We start from the raw sequence: 9,882 nt of genomic DNA on the forward strand, positions 1-9,882 counted from the left end.
TTGTCCTTTTTCGGTTTGAAAACCCATTTGCTTCCAATGGCTTGGTAGCCATCTGGCAAATCGACCAAATTCCATACTTGGTTTTCAGACATGGAGTCTAATTCAGATTGCATGGCTTCATGCCATTGCTTGGAGCTAGGGCTCGTCATAGCTTGCTTGTAAGTCGCAGGTTCATCACTTTCAAGTAATAGAACATCATATCTCTCGTTCGTCAAAATACCTAAGTACCTTTCCGGTTGAGATCTATATCTCTGCGATCTACGCGGGGTTACATCTCTAGATTGTCCATGATTCTTACCAGAAACTTCTAAAGATCTCTGAGTTTCATCCTGAATGTCATCTTGAGCATTCTCTAGAGCTTGTTGTTCGACTCGAATTTCTTCGAGGTCTACTTTTCTCCCACTTGTCATTTTGGAAATGTGATTCGTTTCCAAAAGGATACCTTCTCGAGAAACAAACACCTTGTTCTCAGATGTATTGTAGAAGTAATACCCCTTTGTTTCCTTTGGATAGCCCACAAGGATACATTTGTCAGATTTTGGATGAAGTTTGTCTGAAGTTAATCATTTGACGTATACTTCACATCCCCAAATCTTAAGAAAAGACACTTTTGGAGGCTTTCCAAACCATAACTCATATGGAGTCTTTTCAACAGCTTTAGACGGAGCTCTATTTATAGTGAGTGCGGCTGTATTTAGTGCATGTCCCCAAAATTCTATTGGAAGTTCGGCCTGACCCATCATTGATCTAACCATGTCTAGCAAGGTTCTGTTCCTCTGTTCCGACTCACCTTTCCATTGTGGTGTTCCAGGAGGAGTCAATTCTGATAGAATTCCACATTCTTTCAGATGGTCATCAAATTCATAGCTCAGATATTCACCGCCTCTATCAGACCGCAGTGCCTTAATCTTCTTGCCTAATTGATTCTCTACTTCACTTAGAAATTCCTTGAATTTGTCAAAGGATTCAGACTTATGCTTCATTAGGTAGACATAACCATGTCTACTGAAGTCATCAGTGAAAGTGATAAAGTAGCTGAAACCACCCCTAGCATTTGTACTCATTGGTCCACATACATCTGTATGGATTAAACCCAATAGTTCAGTTTGCTCTTTCTCCAACTTTAGAGAAAGGTTGCTTTGTCATTTTGCCAAGTAAACATGATTCGCACTTACCATAATCCTCTAAGTCAAATGGTTCTAGAATTCCATCATTTTGAAGTCCTTTCATGCATTTCAAGTTAATATGGCCTAATCGACAATGCCACAGATAGGTGAGATCTGAATCATCCTTTTTGGCCTTTTTGGTATTTATGTTATAAATTTGTTTGTCGTGATCTAATAAATAAAGTCCATTGACTAATCTAGCAGATCCATAAAACATCTCTTTAAAATAAAACGAACAACTATTGTCTTTTATTAAAAAGGAAAATCCCTTAGCATCTAAGCAAGAAACAGAAATGAAGTTTTTAGTAAGACTTGGAACATGGAAACACTCTTCCAGTTCCAAAACTAGCCCAGAGGGCAACGACAAATAATAAGTTCCTACAGCTAATGCAGCAATCTGTGCTCCATTTCCCACTCGTAGGTCGACTTCACCCTTGCTTAACTTTCTACTTCTTCTTAGTCCCTGTGAATTGGAACATAAGTGTGAGCCACAACCTGTATCTAATACCCAAGAAGTTGAATTAGCAAGTATACAGTCTATAACGAAAATACCTGAAGATGGAACGACTGTTCCGTTCTTCTGATCTTCCTTTAGCTTCAAGCAATCTCGCTTCCAATGCCCTTTCTTCTTGCAATAGAAGCATTCGGATTCAGAAGTGGGTTGACTGACCTTCCTCTTTTCAGACTTGGCGCCAGTTTTCTTAGTTGGGCTGGCCTTGTTGCCACCTTTCTTAGCATTCCTCTTCTTTCCAGATTTCTTGAACTTGCCCCCACGCACCATAAGCACATCTTTCTTATCACTTTTGAGCGTCTTTTCAGCGGTCTTCAGCATACCGTGAAGCTCAGTGACCGTTTTGTCCAGACTATTCATACTGTAGTTCAGCTTGAACTGATCATACCCGTTATGAAGAGAATGGAGGATGGTGTCTACAGCCATTTCCTAAGAGAACTGCTGATCCAGCCGACTCATATTCTCAATGAGTCCAATCATTTTGAGAACATGTGGACTTACGGGCTCGCCTTTCTTAAGCTTGGTCTCAAGAATTTGCCTATGAGTTTCGAATCTTTCGACCCAAGCCAGATCTTGGAACATGTTCTTTAACTTACTGATGATCAAGAAAGCATCTGAGTTGATGAACGTTTTCTGTAGATCTGCACCCATGGTTGCAAGCATTAGACATTTCACATCCTTGTTGGCATCAATCCAACGATTGAGGGCTGCCTGAGTGACCCCTTCGCCTGCGGCTTCGGGCATCGCCTCTTCCAGGACATACTCCTTTTCTTCCTGCATAAGAACTATTTGCAAGTTCCTTTGCCAGTCAAGGAAGTTTTTCCCGCTCAACTTCTCCTTTTCGAGAATTGATCGAATGTTGAATGAATTGTTGTTTGCCATAATTAAAACTACAATTGAAAAAGAATAAACAAATGAATAATCATTCACAGTTTTTCTTAATAAACTTAAATTCTAGCATACATGCATAATTCAATGTTCATTAAGCATTTTATTCAAGTTATGTGTTCCGGCAGGTGTGAATAAAATGATTCCAAGATCCTAAAACCCATTGAAGAATTAAGCACATTATGTATTTAGACTTAATTCTAAAATATTTTAGGTAAGCAAAAGCCTTTTGCTAATAGTCTAGAAACTACTCTTGGTTGATAGGTACGTCTAAGGACTTATTAGGTAAACCTATCGATTTTGCCACGACATAAAAGGACTCCTTACTTATATCGTTGAGTTTCACCAAAACTAACATGTACTCACAATTATTTGTGTACCTTACCCCTTTAGTATCGATAAGTAACACCTCGCTATGGCGGAAAACTATTACTAAGATCGATGTAAAGGATATCCAAGTAAGTGTTATTTTGGCATGGCACCTTTTAACTCAATTTTTAAGTTTGGAACTTAAGGCTCTTACTATGTTGGTTAGATTTTAAGTGAACTAAAATCCTTAATCATGCAACATAATCAAGCTTTGATCTCATGCATATTTAAGACATATTTAATAGCAATAAATAACTTAAAGCATGCATAAGATAAATGTGATCTAGTATGGCCCGACTTCATCTTGAAGATTCAACTTCAAAGTCCGTCTTGAAAAAGGATTGGAAACTCGTCTTGAATTTCACCGTGGGATGCGCCATTTTCTTCAAGTAGGATAAGCTATAATTAAACTAATTACAACTATTTGATGGTACGCAGACCATATTTGAATTGAAAAACAAATTTGGTGCTTTAGACCAATTACATTCAAATTAATGGTACGCAGACCATATTTTCTATCCTATTTGGGCCATACTAGTCACTTCATAACCTGCAAAACAGTACATATACAATATATATACCATTCATCCATTCATTATCATGAATGGCCCACATAATTGGTTAGTTAAAACACATTGTATGCATTATGTAAATATTTGCAGCAATTAATTAAGGGCACCAATAATCTACCAATTATTCAGTCCTTATTAATTCTAATCAAGTTGTTTAACCTTAAAGGATTTGTAGACCTAATCAAGAGTTTATGACTAAAATTGCTCCCACTTAGACCAATAAATTCATATGCTTTACTAATTTCAAACATAAAAATGTATTTCTAGTCTAACCGGAAACATACAAATTTAATTAAAATTTAAAGCTCATATAAATTTATAATTGAATCCACTTATTTAATTTATTTCAGTTGAATATAACGAATTTAAATTAATTCAAGGTTTAATTTTAGTAACATAATTAGTATAAATTAAAATTTATAATAATTATAATAATCAAAATTAAATCCCGAGAAAATAATTTAAATTATTAATTTTTAAATTAAACAAAATTACTCGAACTGAAAATCTCAAATTAAAATTTAAAACGCGACAATCGTAACACGACGAGCACTTGGGCTTGCGCCCAAGCCCCGTCGAGTGCACGACCAATCGTTGGCCCATGGCACATCGCAGCAGCAGCCACGCGCAAACGCAGCTAGCCAAGCCACGCTTGCGCGCAGCCTGCTTGCCCGCATGCATCGCAACAGCTACGAAAGGAGCGCTCGCTTGCTCGCGCGCAAGCAAGCCCTCGAGGCATCGCGTGTTGGTGCGCGGAGCAGCGATCGCTGGGCGACCCAGCTCTCGCCCTCGCGCACGCGCCTCTCCATGTGCCACGCCATCGCCCATCGCCCATCGCCTATAGCACACAGCACACACGCACAGGCTCCCTTGCCTCGTGCGCGCGCCATGCGCTAGGTTGCTCGCTGCATTCGTACCGCACGGGCGACGAACTCCCTTGCTCGTCGTCACGTGCCCGCACTATACGACACCCCTTAAGGGTAACAAGTAGCTTCCATTGCTTTGTGCGTGCAATATTCATGAGCATTTTCATAAAAATTTAAAATTTTTAATTCAAAATTAATGACAAATTAATAGAACATATTAATTTCATAATTTTAGGGCGAAAAATCGAAAATTTATTAATCAATTAATTTCCGATTAACATGGATTCAAATCTAGGTCATAAAAATTAAAAATTTAACATAAATTAACAATTTTTATGGTGGATTTTAATCATTGGTACCTAATTAAATTATTAATTAATCATGAAAATCAAATCAATTCTAAATTATTCGAATTTCAACAAATTAATCATAATTACAAATTAGGTTGTAAAATTAACAAGTCTAGGCATTCATAATTGTTAAACATATACAGTAGGTCAATCAAAAACTCAAGATTTATCAACAAGAATCGTAAATACTTAATATAACATCTTAAATTTACAAACTTTTGCGTTCGAAAAACTAAAACCTCCGAAAAGTCATAGTTAGGCTTCGAATTTGGGAATTCTGGGTTCGGCCGAAAAAAAATTTTTTGTCAAAATTTTAGAATGCCTTTTACATGCGGAATGGACACAAAAATCACTCGATTTGGATGAGTAACGAAGAAACTGCCGAAAAACTGCGTACATATAATTAAATAAACGCAATTTGCAATTAATTACAAAAATTAATCACCCCTTTAATTCTTTGCAAATTTGTAAAATTTAACCATGTTCATGCAATTTAGATTATGAAAATAATAAGAGGCTCGTGATACCACTGTTAGGTTATGATACATATGAATAAACATAAATCATGCGGAAAAACCATAATGCCAGGAAACATATTATTTACACATAATCATATAGCATAATTTAGATGCATACACTTTGTATCGTGCCCTCCCTAGCTGCGCCCGAACCGAACAAGAACAAGTCTTTAGGACTCCAAGTGTCGTCCCTCCGTAGATAGTCCACAGCACGTCCGGATCCGCCTTAAGCTTGACCAACTAGAATCGCCCTTAAGGTTACTAGGAATTTCGGCTATTTGGGTTGCAAGTGTTTGGCTGATTTTTGCTTGAAAATCTTACCTTTTGAATACTTCAAACCTCGATGTAAATATGTGACCCTAAGCACCTATTTATAGAGTTTATGGAAAGGAATTATAATCCTACTAGGATATGGATTTATTAATTAGAATCCTATTAGAACTCTAAATAATAATTTTAATCTTTTAGGATTAGGATTTAATCAATGCACGAATTCCGTTAGGATTAGGATTCGTTACGAACACGAGCATCGCACGACTACGAGGGAAGCACGCACCGCGCAGGCCTTGCGGCCCACACGCATGAGCGCTGCCTCGCAGCCCACGAGCACGCTCAGCGCGCGCGCCAGCAGCCTTGCTGGGCCTGGCCTTGCGCTGGGCCTGGCGAGGCTTGTGGCCTTCGTGTTGGGCGCTCGGCTTGCTGGGCGTGGGCCTGGCTTCGTGCTGGGCCTTCGTCTAGCAAGCCTCGTCCGATGCTAATTCGTACGATGCGCTTCCGATTAAATCCCCGGTTCCGGAATTCATTTCCGATACGAACAATATTTAATATTTCCGATTCCGGAATTAATTTCCGTTTCGAACAAATATTTTTTATTTCCGTTTCCGAAATTATTTTCCAATTCCGATAATATTTCCGATTCTGACAATATTTTCGTTTCCGGCAATATTTCCGATTCCGGCAATATTTCCATTTCCGATAATATTTTCCGATACGTACCATGTTTCCGTTTCCGGCAACATCTACGACTTGGATAATATTTATATTTCCGATACGATCCATATTTTCGTTTCCGGCAATATCATCGTTTCTGGAGTATTCATTTCTTGCTTGTGACGATCTCAGCTCCCACTGAAACCAAGATCCGTCGATTCCGAATATCCATAGATGGAGTATTTAATTCCATTAAATACTTGATCCGTTTACGTACTATTTGTGTGACCCTACGGGTTCAGTCAAGAGTAAGCTGTGGATTAATATAATTAATTCCACTTGAACTGAAGCGGCCTCTAGCTAGGCATTCAGCTCACTTGATCTCACTGAATTATTAACTTGTTAATTAATACTGAACCGCATTTATTAGACTTAATATTATATGCATACTTGGACCAAGGGCACTATTTTCTTCATAAACAACGGCCATTGACCAACAACAAGACAAATCCTCAATTTGATAATCTATAATCTATACTAAGTAGTCATAGAGTTTAGGTTACTGAAACTATGAGATTCTTCTATTAGATAGTGAAGAAACATACAACTTGCAGTCAAAATATTATCATGACGATTAATGAGCTTATGACTTGTAAGAAAGCTATGATGAAACCCAGATTCCCTAAAATGATAAGAGGCCATATGTAGACTAATTTTTCTAAGTTAGAGGCCATAAAACAGACTCAGTGTTTTGATGACAAAATTGAAATTTTGTTGATTTGCAAGAATGGTTTACACCTGTAACACCCTAATAATTCCTTGCTTTTTATAAAACATTTTCCAACTTAAAACAAAGGAATTACCAAGATATTACCACCACTGATATTATCACCACCGTGAAAACGGTTAAGGCTATTTACCAGAATTACGCAGCGGAATTAACTAACTTTCAAAACATATTAAATAGTTAATGGTCATTAAAACAACTTGGAACCATGAAGGCCCAAACCAAAGTAATAAATATTTTAAAATCCATTAACTATAGTTCAAATAAATTAAGTAGTAGTCATGACTAGAATTAAATAGAGTTTACAAAATACAGAAGAAAATAACTCTCAACACGAATCCCATGATAACTTCTCTCGCAAGTTATCTCTACAAACCTGCTTTATTAAAATCTACTCCCCAACAACGTAAATACAATGATGGATCATCATAGGATCATTAAGGCGAAGGCCATGACCAAAAGACATGAAGTACGAAGTCAGCAAAAGCTGAGTACGAACAAGCTAGAATAACGTTCTATCCTAACATGCTTCACTCAACGAATTAATAATCCACATGCAAAAGCCATTTAATAAACAAGTAAACATGGAGGCAAGACTCGACACTTGACACGAATCTTGACTCACAGTTTAATAAAGAAGTAGCTTCGAACGGGTAAAATAAAGTATCCTCAAAAGGAAAGAAAAGGCTGATGGGAGCCCACCATACACCGCATAATAATAAGTCGGACTCCTACCGACAGTCTGACCATACCGACGGAATTCCAATGCACAACGACCTAAAAGAAAGAATGAAACAACGTCTTGTATCATTCAAGGAGTACAAGTTTTCCGGCAAGACTCCCCCCATTGTTCATACTCAAGGTATATACATTCCAAGAGTTTTGAAGCTCATTCGGGTTACACTTTACGTTAATTAGTATGTTATGTTCAAGGCGACTCAAGACTCTACACAAGACATAACATGCACAATTAGACAATTAAACAACTCAACAATAACACTTCATTTTAATCCTTTAGGACTTGTGATCAAACATAGACTCAAGTGAAATTACTCCCATTGTTCCTTCTCAAAAACACTGTTTGAGATAACCCAACATTGCCCATTAACAAGCGGGGTGTGCCCTTAGCACGAATTTTCCTTAGTTCAATTCACATAGACTCTCTAACCATATTATATCCTTGTGGTAGAATAAACAATGCACTCCAGCAATAATCCATAGGCTCAACATATGCTAGACATCTCGTACTATAGCATAATCATAATAACTTGCATGCGTAACACTCATACATGCAAACCAACTTGAACAACATGCTTGACATAATTCAACGATTATAAAAGTCCATAACATGATAGTTCAAAATAATCAATAAAGCATAAATCAATTCATAACATGCTCGTTCACATAGATTCAATAAAAATTCTCACATGCTTGTCTACACATCAAACATGAATTCCCAACATACAAGTTCACATGATTCGCATTCAATACACTTCATAAGGTCCTCAAGGGATGGGTGGTCACCCTAGTCATGTACGTACCTGGAATACCTAAGTACGGGTGCCACTGTGCGAATCACGACTCACTAGAAATCACCTCCTATACACACAAAGGAGAAACTTAATTATTAATCATGTTTACTAAATTTCCAGCAACTATTTAAGAAACTAAAACCCTTGGTTTAAATAAAAATTAGTCGTTATTCATTAAATTAATAGTCTCAAATAGTCAACTCAAGTCCTAGCATTGACTTTTTAGCTTTAAAATCATTAAAAATCAACTCTTTAAAGCTTATAAACAATCTGAAAATTTAAGTTGATTCCCATAATTTAAATTGTCATTAAATTATGTGAATCAATCTATTGAACACTCGGAATTAAAATCCTACTAATAGATTATTAATAAAACCATATTTTGACCTTAAAAATTGACACTTTAATTAACCTTGAAATCTGAAAATTATAATTCTTTTGAATCAAAACCAATCTCATCAATTCGAATACTAAATATTAAAACACGGTGTTCATAATCGTTCCAATCAATTTAAATAACCCAAATAATTAAATAATCACAATTAAATAATTAAAACAATTTAAAAACTAAAAATTGAAAAGTTTGAAAGTATAAAATTTGATTATCACCAATCAACAACACACACACACAACAATTAATGTGTTGTGTGTGTGGGAGCGACGGAGCAACAACAACAACAGCACGCGGCACAGCAGCGCACGCAATCAGCGCAGCCAGGGGCGAGGGCGAGGCTTGGGCGCTGGGCTAGAGGGAGAGGGGCACGCGAGGTCCCGCACGCACAGCAGCAGTAGCAACAGCAACAGGCACGAGTGCTGCGCGCTGGCGGCGAGGTGAGGCGAGAGAGCAGTGAGGGGTGTGGTGCGCGTGAGGCGCGACTGGGCACATGGGCACAAGGACACAAGCGAAGAACTCGTGCCTTGGGGCTGAAGCAAGGGCGGACGAAAAGAGGGAGAGAGGAGAGAGAAAATTCAGAAATTAAAGTTTGGGGATCTCAGGAAGGGGAGGGGTATTTATAGGTTCTCATCCCTTCATGGGCTAGGTTTTAGGGTTTAAGGTTGGGCTTGCTTACGGGCTTGTTTAATATTAATCCTTGCAAGCCTTGTTGGGTTTGATCATGGAATTTAACTGGGCTTTGATTAAATTAAATTCGTTTTCAAAATACGACCCAACAAATCCCGATTAAATAAATTTGTTGAATTTATTTAATAAAAATACGGTTTTTGTAATTAATTAATAATTAAATTAATTAAAATAAAAACACATTTAATTCTCATTAAATGGAATTAAATTCATAAAAATACTTTATAAATATAACAAAATACTTTATAAATATAATAAAATATATTTATAAATACAGAAAAATACGAGGTATTGCAGTTACCCTCCTTAAAA

This window comes from Spinacia oleracea, chromosome 1 (assembly GCF_020520425.1).
Source record: "Spinacia oleracea cultivar Varoflay chromosome 1, BTI_SOV_V1, whole genome shotgun sequence".
Classification (NCBI taxonomy): domain Eukaryota; kingdom Viridiplantae; phylum Streptophyta; class Magnoliopsida; order Caryophyllales; family Amaranthaceae; genus Spinacia; species Spinacia oleracea.